The sequence below is a fragment of the Bos javanicus genome, chromosome 29 (genome assembly GCF_032452875.1).
Source record: "Bos javanicus breed banteng chromosome 29, ARS-OSU_banteng_1.0, whole genome shotgun sequence".
NCBI classification, from domain to species: Eukaryota; Metazoa; Chordata; class Mammalia; order Artiodactyla; family Bovidae; genus Bos; species Bos javanicus.
In genome coordinates this window covers 38428059-38439151 of record NC_083896.1, presented here as the reverse complement: position 1 = coordinate 38439151, position 11093 = coordinate 38428059, and the positions used below count along the sequence as shown (strand labels likewise).

The following is an 11093-nucleotide window of genomic DNA, read 5'->3' as shown; positions in this document are numbered from 1 at the left end:
ATGTTCACTGGAAGGACTGATGTTGAAGCTGAAACTCTAATACTTTGGTCACCTGATGCAAAGAGCTGACTCATTTGAAAAGACCCTGATGTTGGGAAAGATTGAGGGCAGGAGGAGAAGGGAATGACAAAGGATGAGATGGTTGGATGGCATCACCAACTCAATGGACATGAGTATGTGTGGGCTCTAGGAGTTGGTGATTGACAAGGAGGCTTTGCGTGCTGCCGTTCATGGGCTCACAAAGAGTTGAACATGACTGAGCAACTGAACTGAAGTTGTTGAATACAGTGTCAGATTTCGTTCCTTTTTTCTTTTGGTTTTTTTGGTTTTGTTTTTTGATGGGCAAGATTTTTGTTTTTCCTTTAGAAGTTATTCCACTCTGAATGTAGAGTCATAAGTCTGAATTTTAAAGCCACTTAAGTAATGTGTTGTTATAGGTAGCTAGTCAACAACTTGATGCAATTAGATTTCTTAGTCTTTGTTCTCAATTTGTTCAGTTCATTTCAGTCCTTCAGTTGTGTCTGTCTCTTTGCAACGCCATAGACTGCAGTATGCCAGGCTTCCCTATCCATTATCAACTCCCAGAGCTTTCTCAAGCTCATGTCCATCGACTTGGTAATGCTATCCAACCATCTCATCCTCTGTCTTCCGCTTCTCCTCTTGCATTCAATCTTTCCTAATATCAGGGTCTTTTCCAATGAGTCAGCATGTTTAGTATGCAGTCAGATTCTTTTTAAATCAGCCAACATGAATTAAATTCCTCTCTGTCCCTACTGCACTCCCAACTCTATGCCAGAAACAAAAAAACTGCAGAGACTGAAGGTTGATTCCAGCACGTCACTGTGGAGATTTCGTTCCCTCTTTTTTACTGGAAAAAAAAAAGTTTCTAACATTAAAATCAGTAGATTGTACATAAATATCCAAACTTCTGATTCTCTTAAAAACATGGCCAACTGGAGTACTTTACAGTATGGGTGAAGTAGAGGAAAGGCTGCTTCCAGTGATAAGGCCTGTGCTTCCCAGATTCCAACAAGACCACCTAGTCCTAGTATCATATCTCCTGCATCCTGAGGCCACGAGTTAGAGAGAACTAGACTTCTAGCTCTCTTAAGATAGACTACTTTTGTCTTGATCAACTTTGACTTTGAAGCCTTTAACCCAGAACCTAGCACAGTTCTTCCTTGTACAGTTGTTGGATGATATAAAATATCTTGTGGATGGGTATGAAATTTTTTCCAATACTGAAACCATGTAATGGAAATACTGGTCTACCCTAAATCTTTGATGCAGCCTGGCATCACAGGTGCCCTGATGTCTGCCATTAGACCCACTACCTAAAGCCAGTTGTATTCCCCTGGGCTGTCCCTGAAGTCTTCACTTTGCCATTTGACAATTTATCCTCCTAGCAATCTCCTCTTCCACGAAGACAGCAATGCCTATCTCATCAAGTGGCTAGGAAGATGACATGAAACCACACGTGTCGAGCATGGCCCCTAGTATCCATTTTCATAATGTTCTTAGCAGTTTTTTTTCTCCAAGTAGGCAAGGTTCTCTGTCTTCTTAGATGTCCATGCAGATCAGTTTGATTTTCCAGCCAAAACTCAAGGAAGAGATTACAGTTCAATTCTCTGTATTCTGAGAAGCTTCAAAGGCCACTCACCAAGGACACTGATGAAGGTAAAGATTTTACCAAGATCTTTATGTTTTTTTCAGATCTTTTAGTGGCCTAAAGGCAAAAACTCGGGTAGGTCAGAGCATATATAACTAGGGGCTCCTGGTCACCACTACATGCTAAGAACCCAAACTTCCCTGAGTACTTGGATGTAGGAAAGAAGCATGAAGTGGCTTTTGGTCCTTGGGCTGGTGGCCTTCTCAGAGTGCATAGTCAAGTAAGTATGGGGACTATAAGTCTCATCATATTCCTTTCTCGGATTTTTCTTTTCATCTGATTATTCTTCCAGCCATCAGGTTTAGAAGGGAATGGAATATTTCCCTAAGAGTCTTAAAGTTCAACTGTTTCTTATTGATAAGTAACTTGCTAGAGGAACTGTGGATCCCAAGGTCTTGGTGTAAATTTGGATTGCACAGCTCTTGGGGTCCAGTCATGTCATGACCTGTTGAAAATGCAACTCCTTGCAACTGTTCAATGCACAGTCTATGCAGATGTTGATGTGGTCCTGTGGAATAGCACTTTCTACATTTTATTCAACACATCCTCTTTTTCCCCTGTCTACTTCAGTGTGTATATGCCTATGTCTGCATCTCGGTATCACTGTCATTTATCTCTCCATCTCTTTGGAAGTCACTGGGAGTGTATTTTTCTTTGTGTTGTTTGCTTTTAATTTTTCACTTGACTCTTCCTTCCTTCTCAAGCTTCTAAATTTCCCTAATTTGTTGCCTATATCTTGGATTCTTCCTTTAACTCTCTCTTCTCTTTCAACTTGGACAAAAATACACTGTTTTGTATACATTGTTTTATATCTGACAAGCAGTGTGACCACAGCCAACTCAGAAACCTCTTGCATTTCAAATTGCTCCCTTGTAAAAGAGGATAAGAGTCCCCCTTCCACCTCCTTCCTTGACATTCTATGAGAAGGAATGAGTGGGATGGCAACAGCAATGCTAATGGCTGTCATTGTTGAGACTTCCTATTTATCAGGTATCTTATAACCATCACTTAACTTATCCCCAAGATATTTCATTTGGAGGGTTTTTATTGTTACATTCCACCATTTCACCGAAGGGGAGACTGAGACACCACATGATCATATGGCTTACCCAAGATTGCAGAACAGAACCTGTATTCAAATCTATGCCTTTGCTATGGTATATGCATAAAATTTTGATGATAATTTGCCTCATAAAAATGATTAGAAAATACACAGGGCCATTACAATGACAGTTATACCTTAACACTGACAGTTTGTTGTAGCATCTTCTTTGTTTTCTTTGTCAAAAGCTTGGTGAAAGAATACCTCTAAGGAGAGTGAAGACCATGAGAAAAACCTCAGTGGAAAAAACATGCTGGACAACTTCCTGAAGGAGCATATTTACAGACTGTCCCAGATTTCTTTTCATGGCTCAAATCTAACTATTCACCTGCTGAGAAACATCAGGGATGTGAGTATTTTGGGAGGATGGTGCTCCACAGCGCCCCCTGGTGCTCTAGCCTAGCACTGGGGCTCATCTAGAGGTGCCAGGTGGGATGTTGAGGTTGGGGTTCCTGCAGGAGGCAGAGACATTGGAAAACAGGGACCCCACCAGAGGAGAAGTCACTCTCATCCTTAACTGTTGGTCTTTGTGACTGGGCCTGGCAATTACCAGGTGGCAGGTAAATATCCATTTCTGTGTCAAAGATGTGTCATTAGTTTGAGGGTGATTGTTCCTTCTGAACAAAGTGAGCCACTCAGTTACAGATGAAGAGTGAACCATCACTGATCAAAAGGTAGAGCCAACTGCAAAGCAATTGTGAATCCCCAGGCAGAGGAATTCAGTTTCCACAGATGCAAGAACCACAGCAGTAAAAAGTTACTGAACCTGTATTCCGTGTATGGTCATACGAATCACTGTGGTTTCTGTTTTAAGATTAGAAAAAGGGCTTATTTTGTCTTCAAGATGTCTTCAAGAATGCCCATGCCAGCCTGAGAGATAGGCAAAGAGTAAATACGTGTCAAATGAAAGGGTCACCTGTGTGGTGTTGATTAAATGTGGCCTGAGTTTAGAGGGAGTGCCTGGGGTTGAACAAAAGGACCTCCTGGAGAAGCGGGTGCTTAGGCTGGGTTTGAAGAGACTACAGAGTTTCTCAAATGAAGGCACCAGGATTTCCCTGGGTGTCCAGTAGTCCTGGAGGCCCAGTGGTTTTGCCTCTGGGCTTCCCATGCAGAGGTACCACTTCAATGCCTTGTTATAGAGTCAGTATCTTGCATACAATGTAGCACAGGAAAAATATATCAAATGCAGATACCTCTGTGACCAAAGTCTGTGAGCTTCACGGTGGTTAGAAAGTGATCTCAAGAGATACGTGACACCCAGAGGGAGGCATCTGTGTGGAAATAGAGGGTAGCCAGTTCTGCACTAACCCACTCCCTCTTTTTCCCTGTAGATGCTCTACGTGGGTAACATCACCATTGGAACACCCCCTCAACAATTCCAGGTTATCTTTGACACAGGTTCATCTGACTTGTGGGTGCCCTCCATCTTTTGCACCAGTCCAGCCTGTTGTGAGTACTGACACCCCGTACACGGACCATCCTTCACTTGCCCTGCCACCCTGTTTCCACACTTGGCACCTGATGACACTCATCTCTTGTGTCTGCAGCTACACACATTAGGTTCAGACATCTTCAGTCTTCCACCTTCTGATCTACCAATAAGACCTTCAGCATAGCCTATGGATCTGGGAGAATGAAAGGAGTTGTTGTTCATGACACAGTTCGGGTAACACTGTAAAAAATGCTGAGGCAGGACTGGCTATGGCATGACCAGTGGTTGCAAAACAGATGCAGGACCATCTGGCAGGACCCTTCCTAGCCTAACTCCCATAGATATTGGCCATCTTATCCACAGGGTCATGTCTCTGGGGAGGCAATGGCCATGGTGGCACATGAGCAAACAAATTAGCTAACCCAGACAGTGGCTTGAGGTGTGGACTTGCAGCTCCTCTGCCTATGAGAAGTTCAAGGTTCATTTTTCTGGGAACAAGAAGAAAGGATAAAAGCACCCACTTTTATATTCATGGACTATTCCAGGAACTTTCAGTTGATAACTGTTTTAATCCTGCAACAACCCCACACCACAGTTACTCTGGTTAGCTTATGAGACATATGAGGAAACTGAGGTGCAGACAGCAAGGGCCTTGCTGAGGGCACACATATGGTAAAAGTTGGAGTTAGGCTGGCTTTTCAGGACTGAAGTTGCTGTGGGGTGTTTGGGGACAGGATAAAACTGATCTGGGGACCCTGGAGGCAGTCAAGTGCTTCAGGTATCCAGAGTGGAAAACTGGGGACCTAAGAAGTCAAGGGGCCTGATAAATGAGTTCTCACCCTAGAGGACCCTTGAGAGTCTAATAAACCTATGGCCTCCCTCCCCCCCTTATACTTGAGTAGTTCCCCTCTCTCTCTCTCTCTCATACACACTTACATAAATATACACATATCCCCAAAAGTGAATTTCCCAGGCAGTAATTTCATAGAATCCTGCAAGCAAGATTGTGTTTTTGGCTTCTGTCTTCCTGGACAGATGCAGAATCCACAGTACCTTACAGAGAATGCAGTCGATTCCTGTCATTAGGTCATGCCATAGAGAAGGCTCTCTTGCTCTCGATAGTTTTATCCACAAGGTGGCACCAATGGGTCCTGGCCTGACTCTTGGTTGCCCGACCTGGACAGAAGCCACAAGGCCAATTTGACTCACTCGGGTGGTGTTTTTCACAAGGGCAGATGTTTTAAAATTCACAGCCTCTCTCAAATGGAACCCAAATTCCCCTCCCAGCTTGGTCTAACCTTCTGAGGTCCACCAAAGACACAGCCCAGCCTCAATTCTTCTTTGAGGATCTAGCAGCAGAACCCCAGCCCAGTCCTAGCCCCACTTCACGTATCTGTAAGTGGGAACACTCTTCTCTCCCACAGATTGGGGACCTTGTAAGTACTGACCAGCTGTTTGGTCTAAGCATGGAGGAATATGGGTTTGAGGGTATACCTTTTGATGGCATCTTGGGCTTGAACTACCCCAACATATCCTTCACTGGATCCATCCCCATCTTTGACAAGCTGAAGAATCAAGGTGCCATTTCTGAGCCGGTTTTTGCCTGCTATTTGAGCAAGTAAGTCTGAGATGGACACTCCCTATCTCCACATTAGCTATAAGATGCTTTCAGTTGCAGGAAAATTATAGAACACTTGATAAAGAAGTATCCTGAGATATAATCTAACCAAGGATAATTTTGGACCCAGAGACTACCTGGCTTCACTGCTGGATTTTATAAATAAAAGTTTATTGGAACACAACCCAACTCTTGGGCTTAAGACCACTAACTTGGTCTAGGGAGCTGAGTGAGGAGGAAGGCTAATGGAAGGCAACAGGAAACAAGTTGAAGTCAAAGGCATTACGATTTGCTTATAAATTTGATAAGGAAGGAAGGAGAAGGATGGTAGATATCTTCCCTTCCTAATTAGCATATCACTGGGAGCCCATTTCCAGCGACCCAACCCAATTTGTAGGAGCCAGTGAGAAATGAAAGTGTGGGACACAAAAGTGTGGGACACAACAGTGTGGGACCCCTTGTTCAAGAAATATTAGGCATTTCAAGACAGGGAGAGCACAGTGGGGTCCCTTCTGAGTGTGGGGCCCTTTGGATAGTAGAGGTCTTAGGCCAGTGAAGCCAACTCTGGGTGACCTGAACCCACACCCTTAGACTCCCAGGCCTTGATTTTCCTGAAAAATGACAAGATGGTCAAGGGGAAAGCAAAACGCTTCAGCACCCTTTCCTCTGAGATTGTCTGAGCACTCAGGTCACAGGTGGTCCAGGGCATCTTCAGAAGACATAGTGGGTGGAGCCCAGCCAGGTGACTCAGCTTCTAACCGCCTTTGTGCCACTCATTAGCCTGTAACAGGGCTCAGTCTGGATCTCAATCTCTCCTAGACTCAATTTCTGCACCTGTACATGGGGACATTATTAAGGCCTTGATGGGTGGACAAGCACAGCTCTCAGACAGTGCTGTTGTTACTGTCCTCCAAGGATCCCCCCATCACTTCTCTCTACAGAGACAAGCGGGAGGGCAGTGGGTGATGTTTGGTGGGGTGGACAATTGCTACTAGAAGGGAAAGCTCAACTGGGTACCATTGATCCAAGCAGGTGACTGGATTGTACACATGGACCAGTAAGCCTCTCCCTCTGAGGGTCAGCCCAAGTGATGCTCCCACTACTATACGTGGACACAGGCAGACACACACAAATTCATTCTCAGACACACACTCACACAGACATGCACACCACCTGCAACGTCACAGACAGACACACAGACACATGGAAACACACAAGCAGACACTTATAAACGTGCACAGAGACACATAAAAAAATGCATAGCTAGTCAGAGACACACAAGCACACACAGAGACACATAGAAACACACATATAAACAAACACACAAGCACATAGATACAAAAACAACCCATGGGTTGATAATCCCCAGGCCTTCTGAGAAAGGCTCTGACCAGGGTCCTAAAAGGCACCAAAGAGGTCTGTGCAGCTAGGAGAGGGCTGCACCAACTGCCCTTTGAGGTGGGGAGCATGGTTATAGGACTCTACAGTGTGGTGAACAGAGGATCAGGGATAATTTCACCAGCCTGAAAAGAGCTATAATAAGATGACCAACTGTCCAGGGCTACCTAGGACATAGGAAGTTCTCAGTACAGATAAATGTCATTTTAAAAACAGGGACAGTCCTGAGAAAATGGGGAAAACTGGTCTTCTTAGGGAGCAGCTACTGAGCAGTGGAGAGAGGTTAGCTGCAGTCTTAAGACGTGAAAGCAAATAATAAAAAAGACACCCCACGTTCTTGATCATAGAGTGGGACCAGGGCTATAACAGAGAATCAGGAAGGTGGGATCCAGGACCGACCTGAGGAAAAGAGGCACAATTGATAGGATTCTGTGTGATACCCTCAGACAAAAGGTGACCTGTCCTTTGGAGTTTCTGTGGGCTAGTCATGTATTTCCTGGCCAGGGCCTCAGGATCTGAGCTGGTTGTAGGAGCAGTGCTGGCAGACACCCTCTCCCATAGGAACCCCTCTTTCCCCTACTATGAGAATCTGCTGCCCCTGCAAATATCCATCTTCACTCTGTGTGCGACCCAATATGTGTTCCCCACCAGATACAGCTCTCTGGAGGTTTCTTATTGTTTCTCAGTTTTCATTCACTCATTGAACAGACAAGCATTGGGTATCCACTGTGTTCCAGGCACTTTAGGGAGGCAAGGAGAATAAAACTCGTCCTCACATCTAAGAAGGCATATATACATGAAGTGACTCGCCCACATAGTGAATTGTGACTTTTGTACATGCTAGACATGAGGAGGAGAGGGCAATGGCAACCCACTACTCTTGCCTGGAAAATCCCAGGGACGGTGGAGCCTGGTGGGCTGCCCTCTGAGGTCGCACAGAGTCGGACACAAATGAAGTTAGTTAGCAGCAGCAGCAGACATGAGGAAGGGTCTACAGAGAGTGACTAAGACAGGAAACTGATAACCACCAAGGGAAAGACTTCCCAAAAACAATACAATAAAGCAGGAATCTGGAAGATGAGAAGCAATTTGCTAGTCAAAGAGGAGTGGAGTCTTCTAGGAAGGAAGACCAGCTTGTGTCATGGTACAAAAGATCCTGGTCTATTCAAGTAGTGCATTCGAGGATGTCAAGAAATGTGCTGTGTCTAGAGCAAAGGAAAAGAGGGTGAGAGATGAAGGGCTGTTTAGGAGACAATCAGGAAGGGGACAACTCTGGGGAGACTCAGAGTGACCTTGATGCCCGCTTTCTTCCTTTGTCTCAGCATCTTCATGAAAAGAAAGGTTATTGCTTGTTCTGGTGGCTGCGAGGCTGTTGTTGACATCCGGGTATCACTGATCAAAGGCCCAAGAACACTGGTTGATAACATCCAGAAGCTCATTGACGCCATGCCACGGGGTTTCAAGGTGAAGGGTCATGCCCCAGGGTCAATCCCAGTCTCTACACACAACAAAGATCACCAGGGCCAACCTCTCACCCTCTCTCTCTAACAGCACTACGTTTCATGTTCTGTGGTTAATACCCTGCCCTCTATTACCTTCACCATCAACGGTATCAACTACCGTTGTGTATCAACTACCGAGTGCCAGCTCGAGCCTACATTCTCAAGGTGAGGGGACAATACTGAGGGTTGGTTCTCAAACTGGAGCTTGCAGGAACACTTGGGCTGCTGCTGGGAGGAGGGCGCCCTCTGCAGGCCATGTCACACAATTGCAGATGCTGCTGAGCCCTGTAGCTTTGCCAGTACCTCCCACAAAACCAATTACTTGAGAGTAAAGGGCCGTGTGGAACACTGATCTTCCTGAAATATGTGGACAGGCCACACCATATGGCATGGTGGGAGTCAGGGAGAGGGGAACACTAAGATCCTCAGTCTCAAAGTGCTTCAATTCAATCCAAACCCTTAGTTGCATGAACATGAAATTCAGCTATGGCAGTCCCTGAAACAGCCCATGTTACAATGAGAATGGCTGGGGACAGTCCCAGTGTGATATCCTAGCATAAGTTAACAGTCTCCCTTCCCTTCTCAAAGTTTTCCTGGTTTGGATAATAAATTACATGGTTAGCCTAGGTCTTGGCTGCACCTTCCCCTTGCTCTGGCCAGGTGCCTCCTTTGTGAGTTGGGGTACCCAATCCCTCTGTGGGGAGGTTGAATGCTAATGTGAATAAAGGGTGCACAGTGACTGCTCAGCCCCAGCACAGGGTGGAGGCTTCATGTCAGCTCCCTGTGGGAGTTCAGAGCAGGCTGATGGGCTCAAAGAAGGCTTTGAGGAAGAGAGAGAATTTCAGGAATTCTAAAACCAGAAACTCATTGAGCCATATGGAAGGTTGCTTGATCCCAGGCAAAACTGCACTGGATTCCATGCAAATGACATCCCAAGGTGCTCTGCATTGGGGCACTGGGGACTTACTCGGGGTGATGAGGGCTACGGACTCACCGGTGGGAATGGCGAACCAGAGTACACTACCCAACCAAGCCTGGAGTGGCCAAAGAGGGTGAGTGCGGGCTGAAGGAGGGTTCTCAGAGTTCCTGAGTTAAGTCTTCAGGGACGTGTTGTGGGCACTGCTCTACTTAAGATGGATAACCAACAATGAGTTGCTGTGTAGCCCGGGGAAATCCACTCAGTTATACAACAGCTTGGATGTCACGGGACATCCAGGGTACACGGATACATACGGTTAAGTCCATTTACTGTCCAACTGAAACTCAGAATATTGTTAATCAGCTATACTCCAATACAAAATAAAGTTTTTTAATAAAGTACAGATTGTGGAGATGCATGACGAGAACCAGCATTCTCTGCAGAGAAAACAAGGAGCAGGAGCCAGAAGGAAAGAAACAGGGAGAGAGGAGAACTATGGACAACTTGTTCTTTTCTAAAAAATTATATTGAACTGTGGCTAATCTTTAGTGGTGCGTTCAGTTCTGCCACACAACAATGTGACTCAGTTATACACATTAAAAAAATATTTTTTTTCTTATTCTTTTTCATGTGGTTTATGACTGGACAGTTAATATACTTCCTTATGCTCTACATATGGACTTTGTTGTTTTTCATTCCTCTGTTTCTCCAAATCCCAGTCCTCCCCTCGCCCACACCCTTCCTCATGGAAACCTCATCTCTTGGCCCTTTTTGGTTGTGGATGAACTCTCATATCCCCTGCTAATGAGAAAATCCCTGATACTTACCAAAAGAGGGAAATAAAACAAGGAATTGTGATGGGTCTGGATATTGGGGGAGTCACTGGTAAGGGTTCATGCTGACTGGTGTGTGTCTCTGACTCCCCCAGGATTCTACAGGCCACTGCTATACCACCTTAGAAGAGAACACAGTGAGGACATCTAGAGAGACCTGGATGCTGGGTGACATCTTCCTGAGGCTGTATTTCTCAGTCTTTGATTGAGGAAATGACAGGATTGGCCTGGCACAGGCAGTGTAAATGCTTGGAGTGGTTCAGGAATCAGTAAGGACACTCCTAACATACACTCACTCACACTTTGGGCACTGCTGCCCAGGATACTGGTGAACTGTATTTGGTGGTCTGCACACCCTATTCTCAGTAAAGAATAAAGGATTTCACTCTTAATAGTGCTGAAACAAATGGTTACCTCTGTTTGTGTCTGGGTGTGAAGGATCTAGAACCAAGTCTGAATCAAAATTGAGAGGAGGCCTACTCCAACTGGCTTCAAGAAAAAGGGAGACTCATTGAAATGATTCTGGGAAGCCAGGACACAAGAATCAGAGAAATACAAAGATCTCAGTGACTGGACCCAAGAAATCAGAAGTCATCAATTCTCTATCACCCTCAATCTTT

General features: G+C 45.2%; 1 pseudogene; it reads left to right on the top strand.

Moving 5' to 3' along the window:
- Window positions 1–1836: 1836 nt before the first annotated feature.
- Window positions 1837–10783, top strand: LOC133241853 (pregnancy-associated glycoprotein 1-like; annotated as a pseudogene).
- The last annotated feature ends 310 nt before the right edge of the window (window positions 10784–11093 follow it).